This window comes from Octopus bimaculoides, chromosome 3, assembly GCF_046866305.1.
Source record: "Octopus bimaculoides isolate indiv1 chromosome 3, ASM4686630v1, whole genome shotgun sequence".
Classification (NCBI taxonomy): Eukaryota; Metazoa; Mollusca; class Cephalopoda; order Octopoda; family Octopodidae; genus Octopus; species Octopus bimaculoides.
This window is the reverse complement of record NC_142930.1, coordinates 32,323,868-32,338,192: the sequence shown is the minus strand read 5'-3', so window position 1 is coordinate 32,338,192 and position 14,325 is coordinate 32,323,868. Positions and strand designations below refer to the sequence as shown.

General features: G+C 35.1%; 1 protein-coding gene across 4 annotated transcripts in view; it reads right to left on the bottom strand.

Moving 5' to 3' along the window:
- Positions 1 to 14,325, bottom strand: part of LOC106872357 (uncharacterized) — a 348,763-nt gene that overhangs the window by 73,608 nt on the left and 260,830 nt on the right. Inside the window, exon 1 of one of the 4 annotated variants that reach the window (XM_089348774.1) lies at positions 8,458 to 8,594. The exons of 2 other annotated variants lie outside the window; for them this stretch is intronic. The gene's annotated coding sequence lies outside the window, so the exon portion shown is untranslated. Of the gene's footprint in view, positions 1 to 6,389; positions 8,595 to 14,325 lie in introns of those variants that run through there. One more of the 4 variants, XM_089348772.1, reaches the window with a different exon arrangement.

The window sequence follows — 14,325 nt, the reverse complement described above, 5'->3', positions numbered from 1 at the left end:
CTAATTTTGGCCTTACTCTCAAATTTGGCTATTTTTTGCCCCATAAGTTTTTCTCTACCGCACCAATTTGAAAAGAAAAGGATTCCTGCTACTGAGATCTTTTAATGAAGCTTAATTATACTAAATTTTCTTTTAAAATAACAGAGATATGATAATTTATGGATAATATCAAAAATAAATCCTTTTCTCTTTTAACCACTTTTTATCTCAATTTTTTTCTACTGCACTGATTTTAACTTTGTTTACAGAAATAGATTCCTTTCTATCAAATATTTAATTTAAGTGTGATTAAAACAAAAATGATAAAGAAAAAGGTAACTATACTGCTTAGAAGTTGTATCTAAATGTTATTCTTTCATCTCTCATTTTTGAATACATATTTTATTGTAACCTTTTTTGACCCAACTAATTTTCTATTATATCTCAAAATTTAGTAGAGCACTGGTCCTTTTCAATGAGTCTAACTACATTTGATATGATTAACCCTTTGAGCCCGTAACACCGGTTTACAGGTGGATGGTTTATTTTTCTCTATACCGTAGCAACGGTGGAGTGCCAGGTAAAATAAGGTTCAGGAAGTCAAGAGTGAAAGAGTTAAAAATTAACTGGAGAACATAGAAGTGGTTGTGGAAAACTGAATGTTGACGTTAAGAATATTATTCACTCACTGTCATGATTGAATGGCATATTTGTTTTTATTTCCATTTTACCATGTTAGCATCAGTTGAAAAAATACATATTACTGAAGCATCAGAGGATCTACTTGTCACTAACTTTTAACTGTTTTTTAAATAAGGGATTTAAAAAATTTCATTTGTCTTTGAAAGCACAGGGCCAGAGACTGATTTCTTGGCAGACAATGTCAACAAACCTTTTTTTATTAAGTCAGTTTCTATGTCCACTAGAAATGAAAGTGAGGATTATTTGCTACACATTATGTCTATGTATCTATAATGATATATTTGGGTATGATGAAACTCCTATTTGTGTGTGTATGTGCGTGTATGTGTGTGTGTGTTTGTGCATGTATGTGTGTGTGTGTGTATTTATATATACATGTATGTGTGTGTGTGTGTGTTGCCCCTTCCCCACCTCTTATCTATCAATTGCTCATCCCATTTTCACCCATTTATCACTTATGGTCTTCCATCTCTCACTAGATATGTGTTTAAGAAATTGCATTGGATCACCCTTGTCTCTCCACCTGATGCATTGTAACTTTGCACTTCTGTACTGCCAGGTATTAATCTCTGTCCTTAAGCCAGTGATTCTCAAACTATCTGATGTGGTGTACCGGTAGTTTTTTTTTTTGTCCAATATGCCAAGGACCGGTAATATTTCTTAGTAATATTAATTGATACCAGAAACAATATATATATTGAATATGATAAAAGTTGACAATTTTTTAAAATTTTATAAACAAATAATTCAATATAACAAGTATTTTATAATGTTTCTTTCTTTTCTGGAAACTCGCTGTGTACCGGCAGCTGATGGCTTGCAGACTGGTGCCAGTCCGTAGACCACCACTTTGAGTAGCACTGTTCTAAGCCACTTCTATTGCCACCCATCACCTACTCTTGTCTTTATCTCAAACCTTACCCTTACCTTTTTCTCCTGCTCTTGCACTTCCTTTCTGACGCCACCCTAAACAATCTTGTTCATTTCACCCACCCCTTCTGGTCCTTCAGATATCATCATAGTCTCTCTCTTATTCCCTTCCTCAGTCATCTAAGCCAATGTACATGCTCTAGGTTATTGAGTACTCACCATCTTTATACTCTTGCCTCTCTTGGCTAACGTTTTTTTGCCTTTCTGTAGTCATTACCACTCGCTCTCTCTTTCTTTCTCTCTCTCATTCTCTGTCTGTCTACCTGTCTCTCACATATTTCCATAGTCTACATGTCTTAGATTACTGAATATCCATTACATTTACTGTGTACAAGATGCCCCACCTCCTGTACTAGTTCCACAGTGAAAAACACACTCCTCTGTACTCCCCTTAAAGTGATTGGTGAACAAGACAATTATTTGGGTGCTGATACCATAAAAAATACACCCAGGACACATTGTACAGAAGATTACCTCAGGGATGCATTTGTATTTTGTAGATCCAGTTAACGTGTATTTAAAAAAATTTTAAGGATGAACCTCGAAGTGGATACAGTTACAAATAATAGCATGTAATATATTGGGTTAAAAAAACACTTGGTAGGGAAAAAGCTGAAAGGTACCTGTGAGTTTCAAACCTGCATTTTCTCAACCATGAATGACATGGGTTCAAAATATATGGGTTCATATCCTTCAGGCATACTTTAACTTATTCCATCAAAGTTTTTTTTAACCTAATACATCACACACACTTATACATATATATGTATACATATGCAAAAATACATACCTACACACACACACACACACACACACACACATATATATATATATATATATATATATATATATATATATATATATATATATATATATATATATATATATATATATATATAATTATATTAAGTTTGAAAATGGAGATATTCAATGGATATAAACTAATTAATTAATTATCATCATTACCACACACACATGCACAAATACATATTTGGGTGAAACCAGGGCTTCTGAGAAGAATTTTATCAAGGTGTACAACGATTCTTCAACAAAGGCAAATGTTTTCTGAGATCCCTTGAAATTCTTAGGTGCAAGTATGACAAGTATCATGAATTCCTTACCCCCTCTCAGAGTCCTGCATCAGCCTCCATTATGAATTACTGATATTTCAAAAAGTTCATGTTGTGGTATGAGAACACTAAATCTCATAGCTATAATAATTACAAAATGTGTGAACATTACTTTTACCTGAACAGACAACACACACATACACTTACAGTTGTTGCTGGTTAGCCCCAAGCCAGTCCTGATCAAGATTTATCAGCAAAAGCATTCCAAACATAACCACCCCATTGGTTTATATATTGAAGATACATTTTCCAATGTGACCTTGTTATAAGATGGTAGGGTATGATTTGAGGGAAATTTGGTTGCAAGAAATAGCAGTCAAATGACCACAAAAAGGCTTCCTCGTTAGCTCAATACTTATCTAGTGATGTATATAATCAACAACAATAAGTATCTTATTGTAGTTGACTATAAGCCATAAAGTTATTAGGGTACCATTCAACACGTGTTTCATCCAAAGTACCTAGCCAGATTCTGCAAGTAATAACCACAAGAGAAGCAGATCAAATCTAGTTTTATCAATTTTACATTTTATCCACTGCATATGTCATTAAATTATTCCATGTAATCTCTATTTACAGCAAAGAGAACTGCATCACTGAATCATCTTTGCCCAGAAAAACTCTCCAAGTACTTATTTAAAAAGCTAGTTGTCATCCATGAAGTAGAATGGTTTGGTAGGATGTACCATGCTCTTGTTAATTGTTTTAGGTCCCTACATAGTCACAAGTAGTCATAGACACCCTCTCAACACTTCCACTTGGTTCTATGTCACATCCAGGATGTGACACCTAGATGAAGAGAGAGCTGCACAAGTACTTGACTGGTAGTCATTTTCTGTAGAGTAAACTGGTGTAATGTGAAATGAAGTACCTTGCACAAAGTACAATGCACTGCCTGATGCAGGAATTGAACCCATGGTATTATATTTTTATGAAAAAATACTCTAACTGTTAAACCACAAGTACATATAAATGTACTTATATATACTTCCAAAGTTTATATAAATATAACACATTAGTCTCTAAAGCAATCAAAGGAACCTCTATATGGCTGATCAAACAACTAGAAATAGCAACTAAATTTCCATTAAATTAAACCTTTAGTCTTAAAAATAGAAGGATAATGCAGTCTCTGACATGTAAAGAAACAACTGGCCATGGTTGGAATGCTTTTGATCATAGGTCTGCTCAGTCAGAACTGACTTGGGGTTAAACAACATGTTAGTCAGAAATCGATCAAGCACATATAAACAGAAATTCAGGTCATTAAAGCAAATAAACACACACACACACATTATTATTGTTATCCTCATTATCATCGATAGAAGAATTTGTATAGAGAACTGTTATTATTGAAATGAAATGTAGATATACAGACACAGTGATACAGGCTACTAGATGCCAGGTATATTTTGTTGCCTGAGCACACTTAGAAACAGCTACAATTTGGGTTTCTTTTGCTTTATTCATCTGTAATTACACACACAAACACACACATACATTCATTATATATATATATATATATATATATATATATATATATATATATATATATATATATAATATATATATATATATACACACATACATAAATGTGCATATGTGTGTATACATATAAATGTATAGATATACGGTCAGGTCAATTTGTGTACAACCTGTTGCATGGTCAGACCATCAGCAGCTACACCAGCAACACCACCAAGCTTGCTTAGTGAGTAGGATTATTTTTGGACACCCCTGCAGGATGACAAGTGAATGAACTAAGAAGAGTCAATGGTTATCCAGTTATATGATATATGTATCTATGTGTAGGAATTTAGAAATTTTTAGTTTAGTACCCAGGTGCATGTTTAGCCTACAGCCATGGCAAAGGCAACTAACCCAGGAGAGGGAGAACTCTAACAGAAAAACCTGATGTACATAGTTTCGGGAACAGGGAGTGCAAATGCCCTTGCCCCCAATTTTTGTGGAGCTTTGAACATCCTCATCCTAAGCAAATTTTGTTCCAACACTTATGCTGGGGCACATTGTTCATTAGGTTTGTGGCAAACATATGCATTAACTTTTAGGCAGACTGTATGACGCATGCGTACGAACAACCATGCTACATGGCAGTGAAACATGGGCTGTAACTGCTGAGGACATACGTAAGCTCGCAAGGAATGAAGCCAGTATGCTCCGTTGGATGTGTAATGTCAATGTGAATACCCGTCAGAGTGTAAGTATCTTGAGAGAAAAGCTGAACATTAGAAGCATCAGTTGTGGCGTGCAAGAGAGACGATTGCGCTGGTATGGACATGTGGTGAGAATGGAGGAGGATAGCTGCGTGAAAAAGTGCCACACCCTAACAGTTGAGGGAACCCGTGGAAGAGGTAGGCCCAGGAAGACCTGGGCTGAGGTGGTGAGGCAAGACCTTCGTACATTGGGCCTCACCGAGGCGATGACTACTGACCGAGACCTTTGGAAATGTGCTGTGCGTGAGAAGACCCGGCAAGCCAAGTAAGATCGTTGCCAGTGCCCCTGGACTGGTTCTTGTGCGGGTGGCACATGAGATGCACCATTTTGAGCGTGGCCGTTGCCAGTACCGCCTGACTGGCTCCTGTAGGATTTTCGAGCGAGATCGTTGCCAGCGCCCCTGGACTGGCTTGTGCGGGTGGCACATAAAAGACACCATTTCGAGCGTGGCCGTTTTCGTGCGGGTGACACGTAAAAGCACCCACTACACTCTCTGAGTGGTTGGCGTTAGGAAGGGCATCCAGCTGTAGAAACTCTGCCAAATCAGACTGGAGCCTGGTGTTGCCATCCGGTTTCACCAGTCCTCAGTCAAATCGTCCAACCCATGCTAGCATGGAAAGCGGACGTTAAACGATGATGATGATGATGATGATGATATATATATATATATATATATATATATATATATATATATATATATATATATAGAATATATATATAAGTGTGTGTGTTGTATATGTTTGTATTCCTATATGTGTGTGTATGCTTAAGTATTATATAAAATATATGGATCACATATGAGTTTCCATGATGTTATTTAGGGTACCCAATCAATAAAGCAACTACTTAGAATTACATCACTTGTAACCTTGATGTAATTCTAAGGCAGGCTCAGTCTGACACAATATATAAGGTCGGCCCTTTGAATTACAAGTGTAATTACATGCTTTAGTATAGTTTTTGAGTTCTAAGTTTTAGTCACAATGCTTAGGTTGACCTGAGATTATGAATGAAGGCACTTGTGCAAGGTACCATTCAGTGGGATTGAACTCAAAGCTTCATGATTGTAAAGTGAACTTATTAAATATTTAAATATTCCAGTATATGGTCATATAATATACACATCAACACATACATGTGGTTAGCTAGAGGCTATTTAGAACATACAAAGTGGGTGAGAGAAAGAGGAAGAAGGAGAGAGAAGAGAGACAGAGGAAGAGAGGAGAGAGTAAGAGAGAAGCAGAGAGAAAAGGAAGGGATAAAGACAGAAGGATAGAGGAAAAGAGAGGGAGAGAAAGATAGAAAGAAAGAAAGCGAGACAGAGAGAGAAAATTTCATTCATGAAACAAGATACTGAAGAAATTGATGAGAACAGATACAGTGTATAAAAAGTGACTATTAGTTAGTACTTACATGTTAGTATTAACAGGTTATATATACAGGTATAAATTGACTCATGCAATTTCTGATTTATGTTAACATTATAATTGATGTTGTTGTTGACCACAAATCAGCTCTGATGGAGAGCTTTGATCAAAAACATTCCACTGGTGACCATCTCATTCGGTTAAAAAAAATTTTTTCTCACACAGGGGGCTACATTATCCAGTATAAGGTAACTTATAAGATATTTGACCGCTATTTCTAGCAAGTTGACCACGTATAGGCAGTAATAGGTCCAAATCCTTTAACAAAAAGATTAAATGCAAATGAATCAACATTAATATATTACTGATACTGACCCCTGTAGGCATTAAATACATAACCATTCCAAGGCTTTTAGTTTACTGTCTTTACAAGTGTACCACCCTGAGATTAAAATCAATATTGATATCTATATGTGTGTAGGAGAGAGAGAGAGGGGAGGGAGAGAGAGAGACAGACAGATAGAAACAGAAAAAGACAAAGAAAGGGAGAGAGCGAGAATATGTATGAATATACATAAACACACATAGATACATGTGTGACATTAGGTTGCTTAATTTGTGGTTGGAAGAATCACTGGTAAGTTGGTATTGGAATGGAATTGCTGATGGAGCAAAAGTACTTGAATGTTCACCAGTAGCGACTGGAGTTGTTGGTACTCTGAGTACTAAGCAAGAATCATCAGGGCTACACTAATGTCTGAGATAATAAACCCTTATAACAAGGACAGTGGACCTGTCACTTCATATTCTTAATCACACAAGTTCTATTTGTAAACAGTTTAATTTAACTACTGTAATAATAATAATAATAATAATAAAAATAAAGTGCCCCCCCCCCCTAAAAAACTAAAAAGCTAAGAGTAACTAAGTTGTTCCTTTTTATACACTGTATCTGTTCTCATCAATATACACACAGATACAATGTGTAGTTGTTTTGTAGTTGTTGTTTAGTTCCAGGTCAGCCCTGATTGAGCTGACATATGAAGGCATACTAGCTATGAGTACCCAGTCTTTTACTAATGTGCAGGGAACTAAAGACCACATTATTCAATAGGTTCTTTTCTTAGACATTATGGTTTGATATGAGGGAGATTTGGCTACTCTTTCTAGCATGTACGATCATGTAGAGGTTCCCTTGCTGACTTGTTTTGCTTTAACATAAGGTGAGAGCAGGTACCTTGCCAGGCTAACCAACATCTGGATACAGCATGACTGTGAAATAAGCTTGTCTTAACTGTTTAGCTGTTTTATTCATATTGGGTAGTAGCAGTGTTAGTAGTGGTATGAACGGTAGTGGTGGTGTGGAAGGTGGCAGTAGTAGTACCAGCAGCAGCAGCAGCAGCAACATTGGTGTTGGGGTAGTGATAGATTGTTAGGCTGCAATATACAGCCAACAGACCCACATCCCTTTTTGTTGTGTGCCTCTGTGTGTGTGTGTCTGGTGTTATATGCAATGACATTTTTATGATTGCATTTATTAAATAATAAATTTACCTGTTTACCTGTATAGCTATCTATCTATCTATCTGTGAAGAAATGCAAAAGGAGTCCTTGTTTTTCTATAGCAGTTACACCTTAGTCCAGGATGAAAGCTACAGGAAAAAGGTATTTGGGTTGGCAGGTAAGAGAAAAATCTGAGAAAAGCAGTAGTTTAATGGACTTCGTGGTGGGAACAAGGTGGAAGATAGTATTTGTTAAGGTTGTGTTACACAACCAAGGTACTGCATTTTAGATTATATATCATGGGAAGGGAGACCCTCATCAGTGTGCATGTGTGTATATAAAGAGAGAGGTAGAGAAAGAAAGAGAGGACTAGTACACAATATAGGAGCACAAGCACAACAGGAAGATTTAAATAAATGCATTAATTTGAGGGTGCAAATTCAGTAGGTTTTCGAACTATAACAATATCCTCATAACAATAACTAATTCCCATCCAATACTCTCTCTCTCTCTCTCTCTTTCCCTTTCTTACTCCCTTTCGTTCACACACACACACACACACACACACACACACACACACACACAGATATGTAGAGAAAAAGAGAACAGACCAAATAGAACAGGCAGCATATAGGAGAGCTGAAGTTAAGAGCTCGGTATATGTTTTAAGTGATCTGGAATGGTAGCTGCAAGGAGCTTGTTTGAGGAACAGCAGTCAGCTGGCAACAACAACCACAACAACAACAACAACATCATCAGAAATAACAATATTGGCAGCAGCAGCAGTAGTAGCAAAAGTAGAAGTAGCAGGGAGAGAAGGATGAGGAGGAAAGGAGGTAGAGGTGGAGCCAGAGAGGTGGAGGTGAAAGATACTTAGATAAATTCTTAGTCCACAGATCCTTAGAAGAAGACAAATATTACCAAAAAAAGAAAAAAAAAGAAAAGAAAAGAAAAGAAAAAAGAAAGGAAGAAGAAAAAATAAGATATTTTTTTTTATCTTAACTAATGCTAGAGCTGTTAGCAGAAGTGAGCACATTGGAGCAGCTCTGACAGTTAAAGGCCTAGTGTGCTGTGTGTATATATAAATATATATTTATATATATATATATATAAATATATAAATAAATATATATATGTACATACATATACATATATACACTTAGTATTGTTGTCACTAGGATTCTTTTTATCTACATTATTACAACACTTCCATCTGGATTATTATTATTATTATTATTATTATTATTATTATTGCCTTTAACTGTCCATGCAACTCATTTGAGTTGACTTAAGATACGCATGTACACCACAGCACAGCATACATCATAAGCTCAAACTAAACACACACTCATACAGAAACAACACACCTAAAATCAAGATAAACAAGAAGAAAACTAACAAACAAAACAAATCTCACCTCCACTTTGTCTATCTTCTTTAAATGAGACACTCTACTTCTATATAGTTTACACACACAGTACAACAACACTCAGGTAAAACCGACCCTTAGCTTTACAGGTAAACCATTTTCGCTAAAGCGAGAGTTACCTTTACTTTCTGTTTCAAGTTCAAACACAAACACAGGCACACACACATACATATATATATAATTATATATATATATACATAAATATATGCATATATATATGCATGTGTGTGTGTGAAATAGATTGTTGTACCCTATTGTCAATATACTAGACTGACTGTGAGTGTATATTTTTGTGTGTAAATATATGTAATATATATATATACACAAACGCATAAAGTCAATCTGTACGAATTTATAGGTATATGAGATGTAATTGTTTTATATTTGTGTGTATATGTATATATATTTGAGTGCCTGAGTGTTACATGTCCATTCCATTAAGGATATAGGTATATAAATACTCAACAGAAAAGCCGCTAAATAGCTGAAAACAGAAAGAAAAAAAGAACAGTCATAAACAGAAAAACCAACACAAACACACAAACAGACAAAACAGAAAGACGCAAACACTTTTTACATGAACTCACATTCTCTTAATCACATACACATACTCACCTGCCATACACATGTGCGTAAACACATATCTATACATATCTCTTATCAAAACCACAAAAAGCTCACCCAGAAAAGGGAGCCTAATGTTACAAGGAACTTAAATTGACAATCATCTATTTTCATATCAAGGAATTATTAGCTGATCACTTCCAGTGCTCCCTGTTCTTTTGTGTTTGTTTATCTGTCTGTTGGTCTTTTTGTTTGCAAAAAAAAAAAAAAAAAATTATTACACATACACATACACACAGTAAAACAAACAGCAATCCCTTTTGTTACAACAACAACAACAAAAATCCAAAATAAATATATTTTCTAACATATGGAATACCATTTATTCTGTTAAGAAAAAAAGGAATGAGAGGTTGTGTTAAATAGAAACAGTGGAAATCACCAACCCTACTGCTAAGGGCAAGATGAAAGACTTAAGGTAAGTAAACAATTGTTGATTACTTAGCAGTTTTGTTGTTGCAGTTGTGTCTGTTGTTGCCTTCTCTTTTCCAAGGGTTGATAATACTGATCACTTATCAGTTTTGAAAAATGAATTGCCCAAACATCAATTATTAATAATAAAGGTTTTTCTATATAGATATTTATTTATTATACGTTCACATCGTGTTAACTGGTTAACAAAGCATTTTTTCTAGTTATTGCTATCTCCTTGTGCTTATTAACTCTCACTTTTGAAAAACCAATTGATCAACATCAAGTGTTGACAGTGAAGATATTCTGCAAAGAGATCTATTATAAAGTTATTCTCATATTGATTGTGTGGGTGGGGTGGGGGTGGGGGAGGAGGAATGAAATAAAAATAAAACCCTGAATGGAATGGAGAGAAAGATACAGAACTGTACAAAGGAATGAGTGTATGTAAGTGGTGGTTGTGTGTGCATGTGTGTGTGTGTGTGCACACGTGCATATGTGTATGTGTGGGTATGCATGTGCGTGTGTGTGTGTGTGTGGGTATGCATGTGCGTGTGTGTGTGTGCATGTATATGTGCTTGTGTAAGTCCAAGGTACATGATAAAGGAAAGGGATAGACAAATTGTCGACAAATATCTATAGCTGGATGGTTAGGTAGCTAAAGTATATATATATCAGTTCAAAAGACAGGTGTTGTACACACGTGTGTATGTAGGCAAATATGTATCTCTGCAGAGGTGCTCATGAGTGTGTTTGTTGCGCATATGAACAAATGCACATAGACACCTATGCGAGGTTGTGTGTGCGTGTGTGTGTGTAGGCTGCATGTATTTGGTGAAGAGGTAGTCATAAAAAAATATTAGGGACACTGTTGGTGAAAAGAGCTTGATAAAGAGATGGATGGATAGTTAAAGTGTGTACTAGTTTAGTGTGCATATATATGTGTGTGTGTGTGTGTAGTTATGTGCATATATATGTATAAGCATGTATGTACATGTGCTTGTGAATAATATCTAATTAAAGTAATAAAGAAAAAATATAAAATCATGGAAAATATAAAACTATCACTAGGATAGGGGCTGGCATGTGTGTGTATGTATAAGAGAGGAGAAGAAAGAAAGAGAGGGAGTGAAAGAAAGAAACGGAAAGAGAGAGGGAGAAAGTGAAAGAGATAGAGGGAGAATGAAAAGAAAGATATAAACAGTAATTAAAAAAATGAATTGATTCCAGTTACCACCACCACCACCACCACCACCATCATCATCGTTGTTGTAGTCATTCTTTTGTTAATTTTAGTTATCTCAGAACTTGCCAAAATTATTTTGCACAGAATGAAAAGAATTAGTAAAAATAAAGAAAACAGAAACAAAAAAAACAATTGAGAAAGAAACAAGAACCTTTCCCTACCACACACATTTTCTCAATTGTGACAAGAGCACCCTCTATTATTACTACCTATGCATGAATCTTCATGTCATAAAGTGATTTATTGACACCTATTTAGATATTTTGCATTATCAATACCTTGATATTTATCACAGAACCTGTTGTTTGTGCTGTGTCTATTAACCATAGAGGTTGATAAATTTAAGATTTCACTAACACTGGATACTTTTACAAGTAATGGTATTCTTCATAGTGTTGCAAGTGCTATATGATTTTTGGAAATACAAGAACATTGCCACTTCCTAACTTCTCATATTTCTTCAGCTACACATCTCAGAGCTCGTAACTATATAAGAAATAACAACAATAATAGTGATTAATTAAAATATTCATTACCTTGAGTGCTTATAAGAATATGTAGGTTTTAGTCCCTCAGGATGTTTGCCTTCTCATTCTATTTATATCTATCTATTTAATACCCATACTTTCATGCACTGTATTAACTAATAATAATAATAATAATAATAATAATAATAATGTCTTGTATAGGCACAAGGTCACAAATTTTGAAAGTGCAATGCAATTTATTTTAATTTACTCAGTACTTAGCAGGTATATTTCGATTGCCCAAAGATAAGGGAAAAAAATTGAATCCAGCAGGATTTGAACTCAGAACGTAAAGGGATGTAACTAAATATTACAGAACATTTTATCAGGCACTCTACCATTTCTGACATCCATAACCCTAAAAATAGTTTTAATTATAATGATTTCTTTTATTTTCCTATTTTTTAAAACAACAACAGCAACAATAATAATAATCCTTTCTACTAAAGGTACAAAGCCTACAATTTGTGGGGAAGGTACTATTCAGTTACATTGACCCCAGTGTTTCACTGGTACTTAATTTATTGACCCCAAAAAGATAAAAAGCTAAGTCGACCTTGGCGGAATTTGAATTCAAATCATGCAGACGGATGCAATGCCACTAAACATTTTGCCCTGCGTGCTAACAACTCTCCCAGCTTGCAGCCTTAATAATAATAATAATAATAATAATAATAATAATAATAATAATAGTAATAATAATAAACAATAATGGTAATAATGATGATTTCTGTGGTACATGGACATAAATTGACAGTAGGGAGGTATGTACTATCTATTGAGTCAACCACAGTAAATGGTTGGTACGTTTCCATTGATCCTAGAAGAATTTGAAAGCAGATCTTGAAGGACAACACACTTGTTTATGGCTCTTTACATTCTGAGTCCAAATTCCATTGAGATCAACTTTGCCTTCCATCCCTCTGGGATCAATAAAATAAAGTACCAGTCAAATATTAGTCTTGATGTTATTGACTATCTCCTCCACTGCTTCAAATTTCTGACTTTGTGCCTATGTTAGAAAGCTATTACCATTATTATTATGGAGTTGGTTTAACCTGTAAATCCCTCCCCACCAAATTTGTGGCAATAATAGTGATTTCCTTTATTGGCCTTCTAATTTTGACACAAGGCCTGAAATTCTGATGGGAGAGGGCAGGCCAATTACATTGGTCCCAGTACTTGGTGGGTGCTTATTTTATCAATCCCATAAGGATGAAAGGTAAAGTTGACCTTGGTAGGATTTGAACTGAGAACATAAAGAGCTGAAAGAAATACTGTAAAGTATTATGTCCAGTGTGTTAACTTTGCCAGCTTGCTGCCTTAATAGAAGTAGTAGTTTCAAATTTTGGCACAAAGCCAGCAACAGTAAGAGAGTGGTAAGCCTATTACATCAACATTGATAAAATAAGCACCAGTGATCAACTGGTATTCATTTATCTACCCTGAAAGGATGAAAGGCAATGTTGACCTCAGTGGAATTTGAACTCAGTATGCAATGAGCTGGAAGAAATACAGTAAAGCATTTTCTCCGATGTTGTAACGGTTCTACGATTTTGCTGCATACATGATGATGATGATGATGATGATGATAATAGTTGTTGTTTCTTATGTAGGCAGGAGGCCACATATTTGTAGAAAAGGTGTAATTGGTGAGATTGAAGCAACTATTTGGCTGGCACTTATTTCACTGACACCCTGGATGATGGAAAATACAAACAACCCTTGTTGTATTTGATCTCAGAACATAAAGGGATGTAAGCAAAAACAGAAAAAAAACATTCAGTTCAATTACTCTAACATTTTTCCATTTCTGCCAAGTACCTAGATAGTATTTAGCCAGATTAGGTGTTTTACAGTATTTTATTAACAAAATAAATATTCTGCATTATAATACATCATTGGAGGTGAGTGTGTAGTGCTAAAAATATCAGTAATGCACTGAGGTCCACTCAGTTGGATTATGCAATCATTCCTTGCAAAAGTGGTCAGTGAAAGAAAATAAACAAATAAATTATTACTATTAAAACAACACCTAAGGCTGTGGGGTTCTAATAATAGTTATGTTTTTCAATGTTGATAACCTGCCAAGGTTGACTTTGTCTTCCATCCTTCTGGTAAAAATAAATAGGTAATAGTAATATACTTGGTTCAGAATACTCTTCCCATCCTTTTGAAGTTTGTCATCTTGTACTGGTATAAGAAATTATTGTTATTATTATTGTTGTTGTTGTTGTTGTTG